The following is a 23,850-nucleotide window of genomic DNA, read 5'->3' on the forward strand; positions in this document are numbered from 1 at the left end:
TTTAATAACAAATTAATGTTATTTATGAGACTTAAATGCTAGACTATTAACCTCCAAGTCTTCTGCTTTACGATGCTTCTGGAATGTGGATGTACCACAGAGAGCTGTACTCCTGGACAAATCAGACATACTTGAAATCATATCCTGGCTTCCAGTTTAAGTTAACTTATTTTGAACTGTAATTCCTTTATTTGTAAATCAGGAATAATACGGTTTCTAGTTTAAGAATATATTAAAACACCAAGAACATAGTATGTGCCCATTAAATGTTTTTTTCTTCTAGGTTGCTATTGCTATCACTAAGTCACTTCAGTCGTGTCCGACTCTGTGTGACCCCATAGATGGCAGCCTACCAGGCTTCCCCGTCCCTGGGATTCTCCAGGCAAGAACACTGGAGTGGGTTGCCATTTCCTTCTCCAATGCATGAAAGTGAAAAGTGAAAGTGAAGTCGCTCAGTCTTGTCCGACCCTCAGCGACCCCATGGACTGCAGCCTTCCAGGCTCCTCCATCCATGGGATTTTCCAGGCAAGAGTACTGGAGTGGGGTACCATTGCCTTCTCCTTCTTCTAGGTTAGCTTTCTAGTATCAATCTTTGATAGTTTAAAAGCTTTTCCCAGGAAGCTAGGCATTGAGTACTGAAGCCAATATTTTGTGCCCTCCACTGCTGCTGCTGCTGCTAAGTCGCATCAGTCATGTCCGACTCTGTGCAACCCCATGGACGGCAGCCCACCAGGCTCCCCCGTCCCTGGGATTCTCCAGGCAAGAACACTGGAGTGGGTTGCCATTTCCTTCTCCAATGCATGAAAGTGAAAAGTGAAAGTGAAGTCACCCAGTCGTGTCCCACTCTTAGCGACTTCATGGACTGCAGCCTACCAGGCTCCTCCTCCTATGGGATTTTCCAGGCAAGAGTACTGGAGTGGGGTGCCATTGCCTTCTCCGGTGCCCTCCACTACGTGAATATAAATGAAACACAAGGTAACCACTTGTGAAAATGAAAGTGTTAGTCGCTCAGTTGTGTCCCACTCCTTGCGACCTCATGGACTATAGCCCGCCAGTCTCCTCTGTCCATGGAATTCTCGAGGCAAGAATACTGGAGTAGGTTGCCATTCCCCTCTCCAGGGAGTCTTCCCAACTCAGGGATTGAACCCAGGTCTCCTGCATTGCAGGCGGATTCTTTACTGTATGAACCACCAGGGAAACCCAAGGTAACCTCTCACCTTGATTTTATTTTCTACACCTAGTCCTATTTTAAAATATTTTCTCATTATTTTATGTGTATATATCCTCTCATCAGTATTACAAGTAATTTGTGACTAGGGAACCATGCCTTCATATTTTTATGCATTTTTCATTTAAACCATCAAATTGCATATCCATATTGATTTACTTTCTAGTGGAAAAAATGCACTGGCTTCAGAGTCAGGACTTCCTGACTTCAGTTACTATGCTGCTTACCTTCAGTTGGCCCCATCAAGATCTACTTTGTACTCTTTCTGTAAACTGAGTCCAGCAACATAAAAAAGATTATACATTGTGACCTGAGAGGATTTATACCAGGAATGCAAGGCTAGTATAACACTCAAGAATCAATCAGTGTAATATGCCATATTGATAGAATAAAGCACAAAAATCACATGGTCATCTCATTGTGGAAAAAGCATTTGACAAAATCTAACACCCTTTCATAATAAAACATTCAGCTAACTTGGGATAGAAAGGAACTTCCTCAACCTGATAAAGAGCAACTATACAAAACAAAACAAAAACAACATATAGCTAACATCAAACTTAATACTTTCTCCCTAAGATCAGGAACAAGACAGGATGTCCACTCTCACCACTTCTACTCAACGTTGTACTGCAGGTCCATAGCGGGGGCAGTTAGGCAAGAAAAAGAAATAAGAAGCATCCAGATTAAAAAGAAAGAAAACGTCTTCTATATAGTTGCATACAGGTTTCTTAGGAGACAGATAAGGTGGTCTGGTATTCCTATCCAAGAATTTTCCACAGCTTGTTGTGATCTGCACAGTCAGAGGCTTTAGTATAGTCAGTGAAGCCATAAATGTTTTTGGAATTCAGGTCAAGAAGCAACAGAACTGAACATGGAACAACAGACTGGTTCAAAATTGGGAAAGGAGTACATCAAGGCTATATTTTGTCACCCTGCTTATTTAACTTGTATGCAGAGTACATCATGGGACATGCTGGGGTGAATGACTCACAACCTGGAATCAAGATTGTTGAGAGAAATATCAACAACCTCAGACATGTGAATGATACCACTCTAAGGCATAAAGCAAAGAGGAACTAAAGAGCCTCTTGATGAGAGTGAAAGAGGAGAGTGAAAAAATGGGCTTAAAACTCTACATTCAAAAAACTAAGATCATGGTATCCAGTCCCATCACTTCATGGCAAATAGGGCAAAAGTGGAAACTGACAGATTTTATTTCATTGGGCTCCAGAATCACTGTGGATGGTGGCTGCAGCCACAAAATTAAAACTCTTGCTCCTTGGAAGAAGAGCCATGACAAACCTAGACAGCATATTAGAAAGGAGAGATATCATTTTGCTAACAAAGGTCCATATAGTCAAACTATGGTTTTTCCAGTAGTTGTGTATGAATGTGTGAGTTGGACCATCAAGAAGGCTGAGCATCGAAGAATTGATACTTTCAAATTGTGGTGCTGGAGAAGACTCTTGAAAGAGCAAGGAGATCAAACCAGTCAATCCTAATATTCCTAAGTAAATCAGTCCTGAATATTCATTGGAAGGACTGATGCTAAAGCTGAAACTCCAATACTTTGGCCACCTGATGCAAAGAGCCAACTCATTGGAAAAGTCCCTATTGCTGGGAAGATTGAGGGCAAGAGGAGAAGGGAGAAACAGAGGATGAGATGGTTGGATGGCATCACCGACTTGATGGACATGAATTTGAGCAAACTCTGGGAGACAGTGAAGGACAGGGAAGCCTGGTGTGCTGCAGTCCATGGGATTGCAGTCTCCAGGCATGACTTAACAACTGAACAACATTTACAGGTGACATGATCTTGTATACAGAAAATTCTAGAGAATCCACACAAAATTTTTTAAGTTGAGCAATATACAGAATCAACTGTGCTGCCACACTAACAATAACAATTCTAAAGGGAAATTCCATTTATGACAGCATCAAAATGATAAAATGCTTAGGAATTTAATCAAAGAAGTGCAAGACTGTATGTTGAAAGCTGCAAAGCATTTTTTAAAGGAATTTTTTAAGACCTGAGAATAAGGAAATAGATGGAAAGACATCCCATGTTCATAGATTGGAAGATTTAATATTGTTAAGTTAGCAATATTCTTCATGGGTCTACAAATTCAAGACAATCACTAGTGACATCCCAGCTGCCTTTTGGGCAGAAATTAACAAGCTGATCTTAAAATTCATCTGGAAATTCAAGGAACCCAAAATAGCCAAACAAAAAGGAACAAATTTGGAGGACTTATATTTCCTGATTTCAAAACTTACTACAAAGCTACAATAATTGAGACAATGTATAACTGGAATAAAGATAAATATATAGCTCAATGCAATAGAATTGAGGGTCCAGAAATAAACCCTTTTACAATAGGCAATTGATTCTTGACAAGGGTGGCAAGATAATTCCCTGGGGAAGAAGTCTTTACCAAAAGTGCTGGACAACTGGATATACACTTGTAAAAGAGTGAAGTTAGACCTTACATCATGTACAAAAATTAATGCAATTGCCTCATAGACATGAATAAAAGAGCTAAAACAAAATTCTTAGAAGAAAACAACAGTAAATCTTTGTCAACTTGGGCTAGGCAAAGTGTTAGATACAACAGGAAAAGCACAAGTCACAAAAGAAAAAATAATGCTTCAAAGGGTAACATCAAAAAAGTGAAAAGACAACCTATAGAATGGAGAAAATATTTGCAAATGTGTGTCTATGATTAGGGGTTTGTATCTAGAATGTATATTAAACAAAACACACACACACACACACACACAAAACACAACCCAGTTTTAAAATGAATGAGGATTTGAGTAGACATTTCTCCAAAGAAGGTGGACAATTGACCAACAAGCACACGAAAAATGCTCAAAAATAATTTATCATTCAGTTCAGTTGCTCAGTTGTGTCCGACTCTTTGCGACCCCATGAATTGCAGCATACCAGGCCTCCCTGTCCATCACCAACTCCCGGAGTTCACTCAGACTCACGTCCATCGAGTCAGTGATGCCAACCAGCCATCTTATCATTAGGGAAATACAAATCAGAACCCCACCAAGCTGCCACTTCACACCCACTGGAATGACTGTGTCCCCCACAAGACTGACCATATCAAGTGTTGGCAAGAGTGTGGAGCAAGTACAACCTTCAGTGCTACTGGCAGGATTGTAAAATGGTGGAGCTGCTTTGTAAAATAGTCTGGGAACTTCTCAAGTGTTAAACATAGAGTTGCTATGGCCCAGCAATTCCATTCTTAGGTTTATATATATATATACCCAAGAAAATTGAAAACATGTCCACATGGGCATTTGTACATGAATATTCCTAGCAACATGACTCATCTTTCTGAATTAGAGAATAAATCATTTTGCAACCCCTAATGAAATAAATCAGCCAAAGACTGTTAATGCTGAAACCATTAGGTAAAAGGTTGATAGGGGGCTGAATATCTAAATGGTGTTGAAATATCACCCGGTGGATAATTTGCTAGTCATGAAAGTAGAAACTTGACATTATAATGGTCAAGCTTTCTGGTTGTTACCATTTTAACCCAATCAAATTTAACATTACCAGCAATGGAAGACAGGATTTGAAAGGGGAAGAGGTCAGCCAGTGTGTATACGCTGTTAGGAAACTGCAGTTTGGCAGTCACCCAAAGAAGAGCTAAGAGTTGGAACACCAGGAAAGTGGCTGTGACGGTGTGATGACTAGCTATTGATCAAATGAGTGAATTATTAATGCAAACAGCACCAAGTCAATATGGTAACTAACCATCCCAGATGGTAAATAACCATCCCAGTTTGCTTGGAACTTTTCTGAGTTTGCCCGTGAAAGTCCTGAGTCCTACAAAACCTCATCAGTGTCAGGCAAACTGGGAAAGTTTGGTCATCCAACTACCTTTGCCTCTTTTCCCCGCTCCTCACCTTCCCTGCCCCAATTCTGGAATTTGTAGGGGAGAAATTGAGTAACAGAGGAAAATGATAAAAGGAGTGACATTTCTCTCTCCAGCAATACCTGGTCCCTGAGCCAAAAAAGGAGATGGGCTTTAAACCAAGTGTGAGTTTCTTTTGTGGGTGGTGAAAAATGTTCTAAAATTGATTGTAGTGATGGTCGCACAACTCTGAATATGCTAAAAACCACTGAATTGTACATTTCAACACTGAATTATATATAATTTATATCTTAATAAAGCTGTTTTTAAAAAGTGAATGTGAGAGAGTTTTAAATTAGATTAAATTAGCTTGGGCTATTTAAACCTGAAAGAGGCTGAAAAGCTATAGGAGCTGCCCAAGATGTCAAGGGCAAGGAAAGAGGCATGATGGTTTAAGACAATGGTGGAAACAAAATACCGTTTCTTGTTTGTTTTGCATTTAGTTTATATCTCTCAGGAAGATGGCTACACCGCTTTATTCCCTGCAACTAAGGGTTGTGACTAAGACACCTGAAGAATATTCATTCCATCTTGTCCTGTTTAGATGCTAAATTTTATCCTTGGAAAAAAATCACAAACAGCTGTGAGTTTGAATTGCATTGCTCTAGTCTCTCATAGAATAAAAAAAAAAAAACCACTAGGTCCCCGGCGCACTAAGCGCGGGCGGCTGTGACCGGCGCACTAAGCGCGGCCAAGAGGAGCTACCCCACGTCCGAGGTCAGGGGCAGACTCCAGGAGGACCCCATGCCCGAAGGGCGGCGGCCAAGAGGAGTTACCACACGTTCGAGGTCAGGGGCAATGGCTGAGAGTGCCAGGCTTCGACGGTGCAGGAACGGCCAAGAGGTGCTAACCCAAGTCCGAGGTTAGGGGCGGCGGCCAGGAGGAGCTACCCCACGTCCGAGGCCAGGGGCGGCGGCCAGGAGGAGCTAGCCCACGCCCAAGGCCAGGGGCGGCGGCCGGGAGGACCAACCCCACATCCAAGGAGCCATGGCTGCGCGGAGGCAGGAGAGCCTAGAAGAGCTATCCCACGTTGAAGGTCAGGAAGGGCAGCGGTGAGGAGATACCCCTCGTCCAAGGTAAGGAGCAGCGGCTGCGCTTTGCTAGAGCAGCCTTGAAGAGATACCCCACGCCCAAGGTAAGAGAATCCCAAGTAAGACGGTAGATGTTGCAAGAGGGCATCAGAGGGCAGACACACTGAAACCATACTCACAGAAAATTAGTCAATCTCATCACACTAGGACCACAGCCTTCTCTAACTCAATGAAACTAAGCCATGCCCGTGGGGCAACCCAAGACGGGCGGGTCATGGTGGAGAGATCTGACAGAATGTGGTCCACTGGAGAAGGGAATGGCAAACCACTTCAGTATTCTTTCCTTGAGAACCCCATGAACAGTATGAAAAGGCAAAATGTTAGGATACTGTAAGAGGAACTCCCCAGGTCAGTAGGTGTCCAATATGCTACTGGAGATCAGTGGAGAAATAACTCCAGAAAGAATGAAGGGATGGAGCCAAAGCAAAAAGAATACCCAGCTGTGGATGTGACTGGTGATAGAAGCAAGGTCCAATGCTGTAAAGAGCAATATTGCATAGGAACCTGGAATGTCAGGTCTATGAATCAAGGCAAATTGGAAGTGGTCAAACAAGAGATGGCAAGAGTGAATGTCGACATTCTAGGAATCAGCAAACTAAAATGGACTGGAAAGGGTGAATTTAACTCAGATGACCATTATATCTACTACTGCAGGCAGGAACCCCTCAGAAGAAATGGAGTAGCCTTCATGGTCAACAAGAGTCTGAAATGCAGTACTTGGATGCAATCTCAAAAATGAGAGAATGATCTCTGTTCGTTTCCAAGGCAAACCATTCAACATCACAGTAATCCAAGTCTATGCCCCAACCAGTAATGCTGAAGAAGCTGAAGTGGAACGGTTCTATAAAGACCTAAAGACCTTTTAGAACTAACACCCAAAAAAGATGTCCTTTTCATTATAGGGGACTGGAATGCAAAAGTAGGAAGTCAAGAAACACCTGGAGTAACGGGCAAATTTGGCCTTGGAATACAGAATGAAGCAGGATAAATACTAATAGAGTTTTACCAAGAAAATGCACTGGTCATAGCAAACACCCACTTCCAACAACACAAGAGAAGACTCTACACATGGACATCACCAGATGGTCAACACCAAAATCAGATTTATTATATTCTTTGCAGCCAAAGATGGAGAAGCTCTATACAGTCAACAAAAACAAGACCAGGAGCTGACTGTGGCTCAGTTCATGAACTCCTTATTGCCAAATTCAGACTCAAAGAAAGTAGGGAAAACCACTAGACCATTCAGGTATGACCTAAATCAAATCCCTTATGATTATACAGTGGAAGTGAGAAATAGATTTAAGGGCCTAGATCTGATAGATAGAGTGCCTGATGAACTATGGACTGAGGTTCATGAAATTGTGCAGGAGACAGGGATCAAGACCATCCCCATGGAAAAGAAATGCAAAAAAGCAAAATGGCTGTCTAGGGAGGCCTTACAAGTAGCTGTGAAAAGAAAAGAAGTGAAAAGCAAAGGAGAAAAGAAAAGATATAAGCATCTGAATGCAGAGTTCCAAAGAATAGCAAGAAGAGATAAGAAAGCCTTCCTCAGCGATCAATGCAAAGAAATAGAGGAAAACAACAGAATGGGAAAGACTAGAGATCTTTTCAAGAAAATTAGGGATACCAAGGGAACATTTCATGCAAAGATGGGCTCGATAAAGGACAGAAATGGTATGGACCTAACAGAAGCAGAAGAGATGGCAAGAATAAACAGAAGAACTGTACAAAAAAAGATCTTCACGACCCAGATAATCACAATGGTGTGATCACTCATCTAGAGCCAGACATCCTGGAATGTGAAGTCAAGCGGGCCTTAGAAAGCATCACTACGAACAAAGCTAGTGGAGGTGATGGAATTCCAGTTGAGCTATTTCAGATCCTGAAAGATGATGCTGTGACAGTGCTGCACTCAATATGCCAGCAAATTTGGAAAACTCAGCAGTGGCCACAGGACTGGAAAAGATCAGTTTTCATTCCAATCCCAAAGAAAGGCAATGCCAAGGAATGCTCAAACTACCGCACAATTGCACACATCTCACATACTGGTAAAGTAATGCTCAAAAATTCTCCAAGCCAGGCTTCAGCAATACATGAACTGTGAACTTCCTGATGTTCAAGCTGGTTTTAGAAAAGGCACAGAAACCAGAGATCAAATTGCCAACATCCACTGGATCATGGAAAAAGCAAGAGAGTTCCAGAAAAACATCTATTTCTGCTTTATTGACTATGCCAAAGCCTTTGACTGTGTGGATCACAATAAACTGTGGAAAGTTCTGAAAGGGATGGGAATACCAGACCACCTGACCTGCCTCTTGAGAAATCTGTATGCAGGTCAGGAAGCAACAGTTAGACCTGGACATGGAGCAACAGCTTGGTTCCAAATAGGAAAAGGAGTACATCAAGGCTGTATATTGTCACCCTGCTTATTTAACTTCTATGCAGAGTACATCATGAGAAATGCTGGACTGGAAGAAACACAAGCCGGAATCAAGATTGCTGGGAGAAATATCAATAACCTCAGATATGCAGATGACACCACCCTTATGGCAGAAAGTGAAGAGGAACTCAAAAGCCTCTTGATGAAAGTGAAAGTGGAGAGTGAAAAAGTTGGCTTAAAGCTCAACATTCAGAAAACTAAGATCATGGCATCCAGTCCCATCACTTCATGGGAAATAGTTGGGGAAACAGTGGAAACTGTCAGACTGTATTTTTCTGGGTTCCAAAATCACTGCAGATGGTGACTGCAGCCATGAAATTAAAAGACGCTTACTCCTTGGAAGGAAAGTTATGACCAACCTAGATAGTATATTCAAAAGCAGAGACATTACTTTGCCAACAAAGGTCTGTCTAGTCAAGGCTATGGTTTTTCCTGTGGTCATGTGTGGATGTGAGAGTTGGACTGTGAAGAAGGCTGAGCACTGAAGAATTGATGCTTTTGAACTGTGATGTTGGAGAAGACTCTTGAGAGTCCCTTGGACTGCAAGGAGGTGCAACCAGTCCATTCTGAAGGAGATCAGCCCTAGGATTTCTTTGGAAGGAATGATGCTAAAGCTGAAACTCCAGTACTTTGGCCACCTCATGCGAAGAGTTGACTCATTGGAAAAGACTCTGATGCTGGGAGGGATTGGGGGCAGGAGGAGAAGGGGACAACAGAGAATGAGATGACTGGATGGCATCACTGACTCGATGGACGTGAGTCTGAGTGAACTCCAGGATTTGGTGATGGACGGGGAGGCCTGGCGTGCTGCAATTCATGGGGTCGCAGAGTCGGACACAACTGAGCGACTGAACTGAACTGATCAGTGTGTTATTGAGGTCCTAGAGGAGACATTGTTTCTTAAGTATTAGTCTGGGGAGTAACTGGGCTTCAGAACAGTTGATTTGTTTATATCTTATGTATATGGAATTATGTTGTTATCAAGATATTTTGTTTGCTTAACCCTTTTCTTTACTGAAGCTGCCACTGAAAGATAATGATTTCCTAATGGGATTATAAATCATGTAGCACCCCCTGGGGCACATTGACCCAGGCTAAGCAGTTAGTATGCCTCATTCCTTTGTCCACATTGTCTAGTCCAGAGTTGGGACTAACCACAAAGAGGGCCAAACAGAATCCAACCAAGGACTTTTTTCTGGCGCTCTCAGAAAGAGATGCTCTCTTTTTACTAGAATCACTAGCTGTAAGAACTATGTAAGCACAGAGTTTTTGAGGCCATATTTGCCAGCAGGTGAAAAGAGGCTCCTTAAAAATGAAACCAACAGAAAAGTAAATGTCCAGATAACCTTGTTTGAGTCTGTGAACCTAATCTGTGCCTACAGCTAGTTCTATTCACAGACTGTTCTATTAAATAAGCCAATAAATTTCCTTTTTTGTATTTATGCCTGTTTGATTTGGATCTTTGACACTTGCAACCAAAAGAGGTTTGACTGATAAGAGTTCCTGATTCAGTTTTCCTCTTTAAACTGACAGAAACTGAGTCAAATATGTATCCCACAAGCAAAAAGGATCATACTGAATAAATTTTGTGTAGTGGGCTTGTCTCTTCTTTTTACTTTTTCTGTCCTTTCTCTTTACTCATTTTATCTTGCTATATTTTATATATTTTTTAAAGTCACTTAAAATCCTTTTTATAATAAGGCACTAAATAGTCGAGGCACTAAATAGTTTCCCATGTTATCTTTAATCTGGATTGGAAATAAGCTAAGAATTGATTCCTAGTAGACAGAATCAGTTTCTTCCCCAGACTTTACCCCTCATTTTTTCTCCCAATTCTGATCTTGTTGTAGCAGTCACTCTGTTTGTGTCCCATGCGATTGAGGAAAGGCCAGCCTCACCCACAACTTCAGGGATGGTCTGAGTTATCTGTAAGAGTGACTTAATTTTCCTTGTCAGGAATTGATTCAGAAATGTGGGCCATTGAAATGCCAGGAGACGTTTGCTAGTAGCTTCTATTTCTAGGACACTTGCTGAAAATGACTCTTCTGCTATTTGTTATGTGTGAATATGAGTCTTGAAACAGTTGCAGCTGTCTATGACCTGTTTGAGAATGAAACTGATGCCAAAAGAGAGCAAAGTCAAAAGAATGTGAGGGAAAGGGAGCACAACCACTGGAATAAATCAGTCTTGAGAACTGCATTATCTCTGGGCTTTCGGTTATGTGAACCAATAAATATTTTCATTCAAGCCACTCTAAGTTGGGTGTACTCTTTATGAGGATCCTAATGTAATTGGGCTTCCAGGTAATGCAGTGGTAAAGAATCCATGTGCCAATGCTGGAGACTTGAGAGACTCAGGTTTGATCCCTGGGTTGGGAAGATCCCCTGGAGCAGGAAATGGCAACCCACTCCAGTACTCTTGCCTGGAAAAATACGTGAACAGAGGAGCCTGGCAAGCCATAGTCCCTGGGGTCACAAACTGAGCCCATGACCAAGGACACTGAGCATAATATAATTGGAAAATATAGTTTCGGCAATGATTTTTTTAGATTTGACCAAAAGCAAAAATGGGACTACAAGTGGGACTACATCAAACTAAAATCTCTGTACAGCAAAGAAATACATCAGTGAAATGAAAAGACAACCTATAGCATGGAAGGAAATATTGGCAAGTCATATCTGATGAGGGTTAAAATCTAAAATATATGAAGAGCCCATACAACTCAATAGAAAAAAAAAAAACTGATTTAAAATGGGCAGAAGAATTGATCCAAATAGACATTTTTCGAAAGAAGACAAAGAAATGGTCAACGGGTACCTGAAAAGATGCTCAACATCACTGGTCATCAGCAAAATGCAAATCAAAACCATAGTGAGATATCACCTCATGTTTGTTAGAATGACTATTACCAAAACAACAAATAATTGTTGGTAGGGATGTGGAGAAAAGGAAACCGTTGTGCTGTGTTGGTAGGAATGTTAATTGGCGCAGTCACTATGGAAAACAGTATAGAGGTGCAGAATTAACATGAGCCAGCAATTCCACTTCTGGGTATTTATCTGAAGGAAATGAAGCTACTGTCAAAAAAGATAACCATGTTCACTGCAGTATTATTTACAATAGCCAATACAGGGAAAAAAGTGTCCATCAGTGAATGAATGGATAAAGAAATTGTAAGATGCTGTACACCTGAGACTAACACAGCTTTGTAAATTGACTATATTCCAATAAAAATTTCTAAAGAATAATAAGTTGTAAGATACACACACACATATATATATATATACACAATGAAATATTCAGTCAAAAGAGACGGAAAGAAATCCCGCCATTTGCAACAACATGAATGGATGGACCTTGAGGGAATTATGCTAAGTGAAATAAATCAGACACAGAAAGACAAATACTGTATCATTTCACTTATACGTGGAATCTAAAACAATAAAGGGAACTCATAGAGAATAGATTGGTGGTTGCTAGAGGTAGGGGTGGGAAAAAGTGGATAAAGGTGGTAAGAAGGAAAAAATTGGAGAGTGAGTTTCCCCTCCAGCCTTTGTTGTGAAGGTTTCATAGCAACCTTCTTTAGCAGAATTAAGAGCTTTCCAAATCTCTACAGTCTGACAATTGCAAAGGAAATATCTTTAGAAAAAGTCTTACTGGTAACTCACTGGCTTGACTAAGTTCAAAGTCCTCTAAACCTCCTTACAGCTTAAGCCAGTCAGAGTTCAATGAAGTTCAGACACCTATCTTAAAGAATGCACTTTATACTTAGAAATTGCTCAGAAGTCAATTACAGTTCATGTGTTTGAAAATAGGAGACCCATAAACAAGTCATCCTGTTTTTTCAACCCATTCACAACTGTCTGGTCCCAAGATGCCAAAAAGATGGTCCTTCCCTTTATAGGTCAAAGATGAACCCAAGTCGAAAGTAAAGATTATGAAAATAGCAATTTTATTTATATGGCTCATATCCATATGCCTAGCACTGTACTTTTGCTCTGTGGATACAACTCCCATAGTCAAAGAATTTTAAGTTGAAATTATATGATTGAAAGTTCAGATTTTTTTTCCTTTAAATAAAATATGGACCTCTTCAAACTCCTTTTGCAAATAGTACTTGGTAATCTGTCTCAAATATGTCCCCAAATATCAGGTGAAAAAGCTAAGTGCTAGTGAAAGCACTCCCCAAATTTCTCCATATGTGTGTGAACAAACATGAACATACAGAGAAATGCATTTTTAAGTCTTGACAGTACACTTAAAGATACTGTCCAGCAAATTTTCACTGATTTGGCCATTTTCATGTTCTCAGTTCACAAAACTGTCTATAATAATAATAGCAGGAGTCCAACCATAAGTTATAAGAATGCATTTGGTATTATGAATTTAAATAAATTCCTAGTAAAAGGCCACCATATGTTAAGGTAGTGCTATCCACTGTGATAAGAATAAACTCAGCTTTATCTTAACAGGTTGTTTTGGTGCTGTTTTGCTAGAACTTGTATTCCACAGAATTCAACATCTTACACATAATTTCTTTTAGCTTATTTTCTTCATTCCTCCAGTTCCTCTGAAAGCAGCCACTATCAACAGTTTCTTTTGTATCTTTCTAGAAATTTTCGTAATTACTTGTATTTAATTGCTGGTAAAGCTATGTGGTTTTCTATGTGATAATTACAATACTTAGATTGCCCCTCCCATGTTATTTTTGTCAGATGTCTTCCCTGTTTGGTTACTTTCATATTGTATAGGTGTCCCTCAGGATCGAGGGGAGATTGATTCCAAGATCCCCCTGGATACCAAAATCTGCAGCTGCTTAAGTCCCATGTAGAAAGTGGTGTAGTTTTTTCCTGTAACTTACACACATCCTCCTGAATACTTTAAATCATCTCTAGTTTACCTATAATGCCTAATACAATGTAAATACAAATAGTTGTAAATATCAATATAATGTAAATACTATGTAAATAGCTGCTACTGAATGGCAAATTCAAGTTTTGCTTTCTGGAACTTTCTGGAACTTTATTTTTCTCAAATACTTTTGGTCTGTGATTGGTTGAATCTGTGAACGTGGAACCCAGGGATACAGAGGGCTGACTGACTTTTATAAAAGTCTCTTGAAAATTAATAAAACAAAAAATATTGTGTAGACATTATTCTATTTTCTGATATCACCTTTTTTTTTTTCCAGGACTCAGAAGAGTATTATTCTCTCCAGTGCATATCTCTTTATGCTAGCCCATTTTCTTCTCCTGTTTTATGACCTATCAAAATATATTTTATGGTATGATGTGAAGCAAAGACCTAAATTAATTGTTGTTATTATTTTTGGCTGCCCCACTCAGCTTGCAGGATCTTATTTCCCCAACTGTGGACTGAATGTGGGACATGGCGGTGCAAGTGCCGAGTCCTAGCCACAGGACCACCAGGGAGTTCCCAGTTACTTCTTTTTTATACTAAAATGCTTCTGTCTAAAAAACATTGAACTGCTCATCCAATTCTCTCTAGTTTGTCCACTGTTAAAATTTTATTCTTTGACTTTACTAAGGACATTATTCTGTACCATCAATAACTAACTTTTACTATTTTTTAAAGTATATGTTTTTAAATTTTTTAATTAATTATTTTAATTGGAGGATAATTACTTTACAATATTTTGATGGTTTTTGCCTTATATCAACCAACATGAATCAGCCACAGTTATACATGTGTTCCACCATCTTCATTTTTTTTTTAAATCTACATAAATATTTTATTAGTTGACTATTTTGTTAGGCTTTAGGTCTAGTTCAATGAGTTCATTAATTATTTAAATTTGTTCTTTGAAATTTGCTTATTCAACCAGAAAAATTTCACTATATTTCAGGTTTTAATATTAAAAAATAAATTTATAATTAGTAAAAGTATTTTTAAGTTATTGTTAGTTTAATTACTTGTATGTCCTTTTTGGTCTGGTTATTCTAAATACTCCTGTTTGTTTTACAGCACAAAAATGTGCAGATTATCTTGGTGAAGAGTTTGGAAGTAATTATTTGATTAATTCATATTACTGTTTTTAGCTTATGCTATAGGAACATGAATATTAGACTCAATTAAAAAATACAAAGGGAAAAGCAATATTTTTACTGTTACCACTGGATATCTATTTTAAGATATTGCACAAGAAAGAAAACCTTTTTTAAGTTCATGTGTAATCAGTAACTAAAAGTATGCAATTCTTTGGTTATCTTGAACATTGAACTTTTGTAGATTCTTCAAAGTTACTTAAGTGCAACCACTTATTAATCAACATTTGCTTACTAAGTAGAAATGATCCAGCATATTTTTCCCCCAAGTCATTATGATCAAATATTTCCTTCTACTGGATTATCTCTATGCAATCAATTATTTACAGGACACACACATTGAGTCATTAAGAAGAGATTTTTGGAAGCCATTTAGAAGAGATCTGGGAGAAATTATTTTACTTAAGACCATCAGAGCTAACACCAGAATCCAGCCAGCTTTCCTGACACCTTTACATGTTTCAGTCTTTCTTAGTACCTACTTTAAATATCAATTATTACACTTTAAAAGAGAGAATTCACAGAACACCCTATCTGATAAAACAGAAGCATCCCTGAAAATGTGTATGTTTTTGAGATATTCAGAGTACATCTTCAGGGCAGTAGGAGAGTTTGTGATTTAGAGAAATCCTGTGGTATATCCTTTGGTAAAGGGAATCACCACACTATTTTTGTTTTTGTGTAAAATTTTATTTACATTAAATTGTAACATCTTGGAGGTCTTCTGGTCAGACTTTCTCCCCAGAGCATACTTTCTCCAGTCCTTTCTACACTGTAAGAAGTGGGATGACATCTGTTGATGTTTTCGCTAAACAGATACGGAACATTATTCTTTGTAAATTGTGGGATGTAGGACTGTTTTCTGAACCTCAGTTTCCTGATTGGTAAAACTGGAATAAAAATGCCTACCTCATAGGATTATTGTGAGGATTAAATTAGATAAAATTTTAGAGTGCCTACATAGAAATATATTTGTTACTTAAGAAACCCATGTGAGGTTGACATGTAAGATGTTCATTAAATGAGTGTTCTCTTAATGCTTGTAGATCATTGATAAAAATGTTGGAGGTGCTGAAGCCACCACAGACTCTTTTGCAATGCTAATAGAGATCTTCCTCAGGTTATATCATTAATATCATTTTGTTAATTTCTTTGACTATATAGTGTTTCAAGCAATTAAAGGTCCATGTAAATATACTCGCATTCTGTCCATAGAAAACATGATGTATCTTGTCAGGTGCCTTGCTGAGTTCAAGATATACTCTACCTACTGCCAATGTAATAATCACATCAAAAAAAGGAAATTAAATTACAAAGAGTGTCCTGCCTATGTTTTCTTCTAGGAGTTTTACTCTATCCAGTGTTACACTTAGGTATTAGTCCATTTTTAGTTTATTTTTGTGCATGGTATTAGAGAATGTTCTAATTTCACTCTTTTCATGTAGCTGCCTGATTTTTCTAGCACCATTTATTGAAGAGACTGTCTTTTCTCCATTGTATACTCTTGCCTCCTTTGTTGCAGACTAATTGACCATAGGTGTGTGGGTTTATTTCTGGGCTTTCTATCTTGTTCCATTGATTTATGTTTCTGATTTGTGCCAATACCATACTGTTTTGATCACTGTAATTTTATGGTATAGTCTAAAGTCAAAGAGCCTGATTTCTCCAGCTGACAGTGTCTTTTACAGAGCAGAAATTTTAAATTTCAATAGAGTCCAGCTTGTTAATTTTTGTTTTCTTTCATGGGTCATGCCTTTGGTGTTGCATCTAAAATGTCATTTCCAAACCCAAAGTCATCTAGATTTTTCTCCTCTGTTGTCTTTTAGGGGTTTTATGGTTTTGCATTTTACATTTAGGTGTATGATCAATTTTGAGTTATATTTTGGGGAATGGTGTAAGGTATGTATCTAGATTTTTTTTTGCATTTGGATTTCTAGTTTTTCCAACATTATTGAAAATATTGTATTTTCTTCATTGTATTGCCTTTCTTCCTTTGTAAAAGATCAGTTAACTATATTTATAAGGCTCTGATACTGGGCCCTCTTTCTGTTTCATTGATCTATTTGTCAATTTTATCTGTCATACTCTTAAAGTCTGGTGGTGTTAGTCCTCCAACTTGGTTTTTCTCCTTCAATATTGTGTTGGATGTTCTGGGTCTTTTGCCTCTCCATATAAACTTTAGAATCAGTTTGTTGATATCCAGAAAATAACTTGTTGGGATTTTATCAAATTGCAAAGAATTGACATCTTGACAACAGTGAGTCTTCCTAACCATGAACATGGGATATTGCCCCTTCTTTGCATTTTTCATCAGGGTTTTGTAATTTTCCTCGTACATATTTTGTTAGATTTATTCCAAGGTATTTACTTTTTGAAGTGCTAATATAAATGGTGTTGTGGTTTTAATTTTGAATTAAATTTTGATTTGTTCATTGCTGGTATATAGGAAAGTGATTGATTTTAGTATGTTAGCTTTGTATTGTGCTACATTGCTGTAATCACTTATGAGTTCTAGAAAGATTTTTGGATTTTTACATAGACAGTCATGTTACCTGAGATCATCTTCCTTCCCAGTTAGTGTATCTTTTCTTTCCTTTTCTTGTTGTTGTTGTTTGTTTGCGTGCTTGTTTTTTGATTAGCTATGAATTCTAGTTTAATGTTGAAAAAATGAGGTGAGAGGGACATCCTTGCCTTGTTCCTGATCTTAGTTGGAAAGTTTCTAATTTCTCATCGTAGGTATGATGTTAACTATAGGTCTTTTATAGACCATCTTTATCAAGTAAGCAAATTCCCTTCCTCGTTGTTCCTAGTTTCTGAAAGTTTTTATCATGAGTGTGTGTTGGGTTTTATCAAATTATTTTTCTACATCTATCTATGGATATGATCATGTGATTTTTCTTCTTTAGTCTGACATAATGGATTACATTAATTGATTTTTGAATGTTGAACCAACCTTGCATACCTGGGATAAGTCTCACTTGTTTCTGATCTGTAACTCTTTTTATACATTGTTGGATTTGACTTGCTAATATTTTGTTGAACATTTCTACATCTATTGTTTTATGTTAAATCAATTAAGAATGCGAAAAAAGATTTTTATTTTACCTTCACTTATTCCTTCTCCAGGGGCTTCCCTGGGGGCTCAGTGGTAAAGAATCCGCCTGCAGGATTTGACCCCTGGGTCTCCCTGGAGAAGGAAGTGGCAACCCACTCCAGTATTCTTGCCTGGGAAATCCCATGGACAGAAGAGCCTGGAGAGCTATAGTCCATGAGGATGCAAAAGAGCCAGACATGACTTAGTGACCAAACAACTGCATAACATTCCTTCACCAATTCCTTCTCTTTCCTTCTTTATGTATATCCAGGTTTCCAGCCTGTATCATTTTCCTTTTCTCTAAAGAATCTTTTAAAAACAATTCTTGCATGGTAGGTCTATTGGCCTCAAAGTGAAAGTAGCTCAGTTATGTCCAACTCTTTGCGACCCCATGGACTGTAGCCTGCCAGGCTCCTCTGTCCACGGAATTCTCCAGGCACAAATACTGGAGCGGGTAGACATTCTCTTCTCCAGGGGATCTTCCCAACCCAGGGGCAAAACCCAGGTCTCCTGCATTGTAGGCAGATTCTTTACAATCTGAGCCCCCAGGGAAGACCATTGGCCTCAAATTCCCTCAATTTTTGTTTTTGTTTGTCTGAGAAAGTATTTCTCCTTCATTTTTTTAAAGATTTTTTTTTTTTAATGTGGACCATTTTAAAAGTCTTTATTGAATTTGTTACAATGTTACTTCTGTTGTATGTTTTGGGTTTTTGGCCCTGAGGCATGTGGGATCTTATTTCCCCAATCAGGGATCACACCTGCATCCTTGCATTGGAAGGTGAAGTCTTAACCACAGGACCACCAGGGAAGTCCCTCTCCTTCATTTTTTGAAGGATACCTTTGCAAGGTAGAGTATTCTGGGGTTTGGTTTTGTTTTTTTTTTCTCTCAAAACTTTACTTTCTACTTACTTGCATTATCTTAGAAAAGTCAGATGTAATTCTTTACTTCTCACTAGGTTAATGTTTTTTCCTCTGAATTATTAGGATTATATTATTATTATTAGGATTTCTTCTTTATCTTTTATTTTCTGCAATTTAAGTACATATGACTAGCTGTAGTTTTGTTTTTGTTTGTTTTGACATATATCTTGCTTGATGTTCTCTGAGGCTCCTGAATCTGTGCCTTGGTATCTGGTATTATTTGGGGGAAGTTCTCAGTCATTACTACTTCACATATTTATTTTGTTTCTTTCTCTTTTTTCTTCTGATAGTCCCATTATGTGTATGTTATACATTTTGCAGTTACCCCATAGTTCCTGAATAGTCTGTTGTTGTTGCTTTTTTCCAGTTTCATTTCTCTTTGCTTTTCAGTTTCAGCATTTTGTATTGAGATATTCTCAAATTGAGATTTTTTTTCCTAAGCTGTGTTCATTCTACTAATAAGCTGATCACATACATTCTTTATTTCTGTTCTTATTTCTATTAAGTGCTTTTGACTACCAGCATTTTATTTTGATTCTTTTTTAGAATTTCTGTCTCTTTGCTTACATGGTCCATCTACTCTTGCATGCTGTCTACTTTATCCACTAAAGTGAAGTGAAGTGAATTCGCTCAGTCGTGTCTGACCCCCTTTGTGACCCCATGGACTGTAGCCTACCAGGCTCCTCCATCCATGGGATTTTCCAGGCAAGAGTACTGGAGTGGGTTGCCATTTCCTTCTCCAGGGGATCTTCCTGACCCAGGGATTGAACCCAGGTCTCCCACATCTGAGCCACCAGGGAAGTTCCTAAGGCCCCTGACATATTAATCATAGTTGCTTAAAATTCCTAGTATGATAATCCCAACATTCCTGCCATATCTGAAGCCTGCTTCGTCTCTTCAAGCTGTGTTTTTTTGCCTTTAGGAATGTCCTGCAGTTTTTTCTTTCTTTCTGGCCACTCTGTGAGGCATGTGGAACTTCCCAGAAACCTGTGCCCTGCCCTCTGCAGTAGAAGCTCAGCATCTTAACCACTGGGCCACCAGGGAAGTCCCATACACTCTGTAATATTTTCTTGATAGCTGGGCATGGTGTACTGGGTAAAAGGGACTGCTGAAGATAAGCCTTTAGTAATGTGGAGTAGGAGTGAAGGGAGAGGAAGTGTTCTATGATTCAATGATTATGTCTCAGCCTTTTTGGTGAGACTGTGCCTTTGGACTGTGAACTTCACAAGTGTTTTTCAGCTTCCTCTCTTAGGTGAGACAAGAAGGCTAGAGTGGGCTGGAGTTGGGTATTTCTCTTGCCCCTAGGTTGGTTTGGCTTAACCCAGCAGGTTAAGCTCTGAAGGCACACTGTTAAGAAAGAATTCTCTGGTATATTTCAAATGATTACTTTTCCCTTCCCCTTGCCAAAAACATTAGGAGATTTTTCTCTGATATTCACTGTGAGAACCTCCTCAAGGTAAAACTCAAAGGTGTGTGGGGTTCCCCTATAACTTGAGGGCCTTGGATCTGTTTTTGTTTTTTGTTCTTTGGCCACTCCTCCCAGCATGTGGGAATTTTAGTGCCTAACCAAGGATTGAGACTATGTCCCCTATATTGGAAACATGTAGTCTTAACCCTGGGACTGCCAAGGAAATTCCAATCCTCTTGAATCCTTTTGATGTCTCAGACTTGACTGAGACTCAGTCATCCAGAGGAGATTTGTTAAGATCCAGAAGCAAATGAACGCTGTCTTGGAGGGATTCACAGAACTGCTTTTTACTGATTTGATTAAAAATTTTGATGGAAGTAAGCTGGAGTTGCTGATGTTCAACCTTAACAATGTGGACATGAATGACTGAAGATAGTATTTATTTACAAGATGGGCTACTCCCCAGACCCACCCTATCATTCAGTGGTTTTGGAAGGCTGTTCTGCTGATGGATGCTGAGAAGCATATCCAGTTACTGCAGTTTGTCACAGGAACATCCTGAGTACCTATGAATGGATTTGCCTAACTTTATGGTTCCAGTGGTCCTCAGGTATTCACAATAGAACCATGATGGAGTCCTGAAAAACTGCCCAGAGCGCACACATGCCTTGAATTACCTCCAAATGAACCCTTTGGAAATTTTCGAGAGAAATTTCTCAGGGCTGTGGAGGATCCTCCGGGATTCGAAGGTGGATTAAGCGCCCCCTGCCTTGGGATGGTTGGTTGTCTGTGGAGTGAGTCCTGCTCGCACGTTTGTATTTGCCTAACAGACTTAACAGTGGCGGTGGCAGAAGAGCAGTCTCAGGGAGTGAGTGACTCTTGGAGCAGAGCTTTCGCTTGTGCACTTGCCCAAGTTCAGATATGGGATCTCAGTCCCAGGTCACATTCTCGCATTTTCTACCACAAATTATCAACAGGGTAATATCCACTGAATACACTAATTATGTTTCAGGAGGATTTATTCTACTGATGTTATGCCGCTGTAGGCAAGGCCCTTAATATTTTATATACTTTAAAAAAAAAAAAACCCTCTCAGTGACCATGACTCTCAAAAACTGAACCTCTATCAATTAGTCAATTATAGTTCAGTTTTCTCTACCTTGGCACTGATTCTGCAGAAATTGTAGTTCATGGATTTTTGTTCTAGTAAATCATGACTCCCTGTACTCACCTGGCTCCCCAGTTTAGGGGACAGCAGTTTGCCCTGTGATCTCACTTCTCTTATCCTTCTTAGAAAAGTTGCTGACTTTTCAGTTTGTTTAGCTTGATATTTGTTAAAATGGAATGGTAACTTCAAGCCACTCACATGCCAGAACCACCCACTTCTTTTCTCATTTAATATTATATGTATATTCCATCTGCCTCAGTACATATTCTGTAACCTAAGCATTTGTTCTGATGAAATTTAGATCCTCTACTCTCTTCTTTTGGCTATGCAAAATATGTAAGTACAAACAAGTAAAAATCCTGCTTGTCTTGGTCAACCACAAATTGACACCTGCCATGGGTGCTTGCCATCTACCTCTATAAGAATTAAGTTACATGCTGCGGCAGCTGCTGACCTCCAACACCCCGAAGGAGTTTAGGGTGGAGAGCAAAAATGAGGCATTCTACTCCAGGAAACTGGCAGGACAGGTCTTTAGATAGATATTCTCAGGAGCTGATTTTATGAGCCCAATTCTTGTATCTCCTCATATCTAAAAAGCTCAAAAGTTCTTCACAGTGACGATAGTTTCTCATGACTAGCAGAAACTTCAGGAGACCAGCAGAAACTTTCTACAAAAAATATGTGCTTGAGTGTATGTACTCTCCTTTTGCCAGCATCGCATATATACTGTCTTTTCCCCTACCTCTTTGGAACAGTTTCTCAGAGCTATCTGAGGTGCTGTTCCCTGGGCTGCAGTTCTCACATTGCCCCAAATAAAACTTAACTTGTAACCCTCGCATTGTGCATTTTTTTAAGTCGACATTTTAAAGCATGATTATAATTTATGTTAGTCACCTTTGATTCCTCTTACTTGCAATAGACAGCATGAAAGTTTTCATTTTATTTTTAGAAAATGATCCTGTTCACACCATACCACTCATCCGGTCTTCTTTTAAAGCCTGATGAATATTACCAAGCATAGCTAATTTGCTGTCACAACTTACTTGCTAGCCAAACTCAGTGAATAAATCCTCCTCCATTCACTTGAGAAATAGAGGTCTAACATCATTATCAGAGAATAACTTAGGTCTTTTGTTAGATCTGCAACAATGGTGTTGCTTTTCAATCAAATGTTTAAAAGAATAAAACTTGCTTAGAGTTTGGCAACTTATAAATCTTGATTTATGTAATGGATCATTTAAATGTTTTAATTGTCTAACTTTTAATAACAGTTTTTTCTTTTGCCTTAGAGTTCTGAAGGGGTGCAAAGTGGAATTCTGTGTTAATTTAGAAGCTTTAGTATGCTAGCCAAGGAAAGCTGACCCCTGTATGCTGGAGGTTTTTGCTTTCCGTTTTAAAGCTCCTTGGATGTTGTCCTTCATTGTCATTTAGTCACTCAGTTGTGTCCCACTCTTTTGCAATCCCATGGACCCTAGCCCTCCAGATTCCTCTGTCCATGGGATTGCCCAGGCAAGCATTACTGGAGTGGGTTGCTATTTCCTTCTGCAGGTGGTCTTTCTGACCCAGGGATCAAAGCTGCATCTCCTTCATTCACAGGCAGATTCTTTACCACTGGACCACCAGGGAAGCAGATACTATCCTTTATTAAAGCCAGAATTTCCTACAGAGGTTTATGCATTTTTTTATCATCCCTGGTAAAGGAATTTGATTTTGCAAATGTTGACAACTAATGGGTAAACATGAAAAAAACTAATGGTTTAGAGGGAGGAAGAAGGCTCTGAGCCTTAGAATTGCACATTGGTATATGTGCAGTATACACAATGTACTATAACTCTGATCAGAAGCACATGATGATAACAACTTCTGAAACATACAGTTTTAAATGCCAGGAAATGTAACCCAGCAGGACCGTATAGGGCCTTTCTGGAACAGACCCCTCCCTCGTATCCTCTGCTGAAGTACCCAGATAATAGTATCTGATGCACGTTTCCTGAGTCGTTTCACAGATGCCAAGTTGGAGAAGACTCGAGAGTTCCTTGGACTGCAAGGAGATCAAACCAGTCAATCCTAAAGGAAATCAGTCCTGAATATTCATTGGAACGAGTGATGCTGAAACTCCAATACTTTGGCCACCTGATGCGAAGAACTGACTCATTGGAAAAGACCGTGATGCTGGGAAAGATTGAAGGCAGGAGAAGAAAGGGACGACAGAAGATGAGATGGTTGGATGGCATCACTGACTTGATGGACATGAGTTTGAGCAAGCTTTGGGAGTTGGTGATGGACAGGGAAGCCTGGCGTGCTGCAGCCCATGGGGTCACAAAGAGTCAGACACGACTGAGCAACTGAACTGAAAATCACAACATGGAAGAGATTAACTACTTGATAATCATGAGCACATAGCTCCCAAACCTCCTAAAGTCTTAACACTGCCCTGTTACCTCACCATCAACCAATCAGAGAGTCGTGCATGAGCTGATTGCCTACGCAGGAT

Source organism: Bos taurus, chromosome 26, assembly GCF_002263795.3.
Source record: "Bos taurus isolate L1 Dominette 01449 registration number 42190680 breed Hereford chromosome 26, ARS-UCD2.0, whole genome shotgun sequence".
Lineage (NCBI taxonomy): Eukaryota > Metazoa > Chordata > Mammalia > Artiodactyla > Bovidae > Bos > Bos taurus.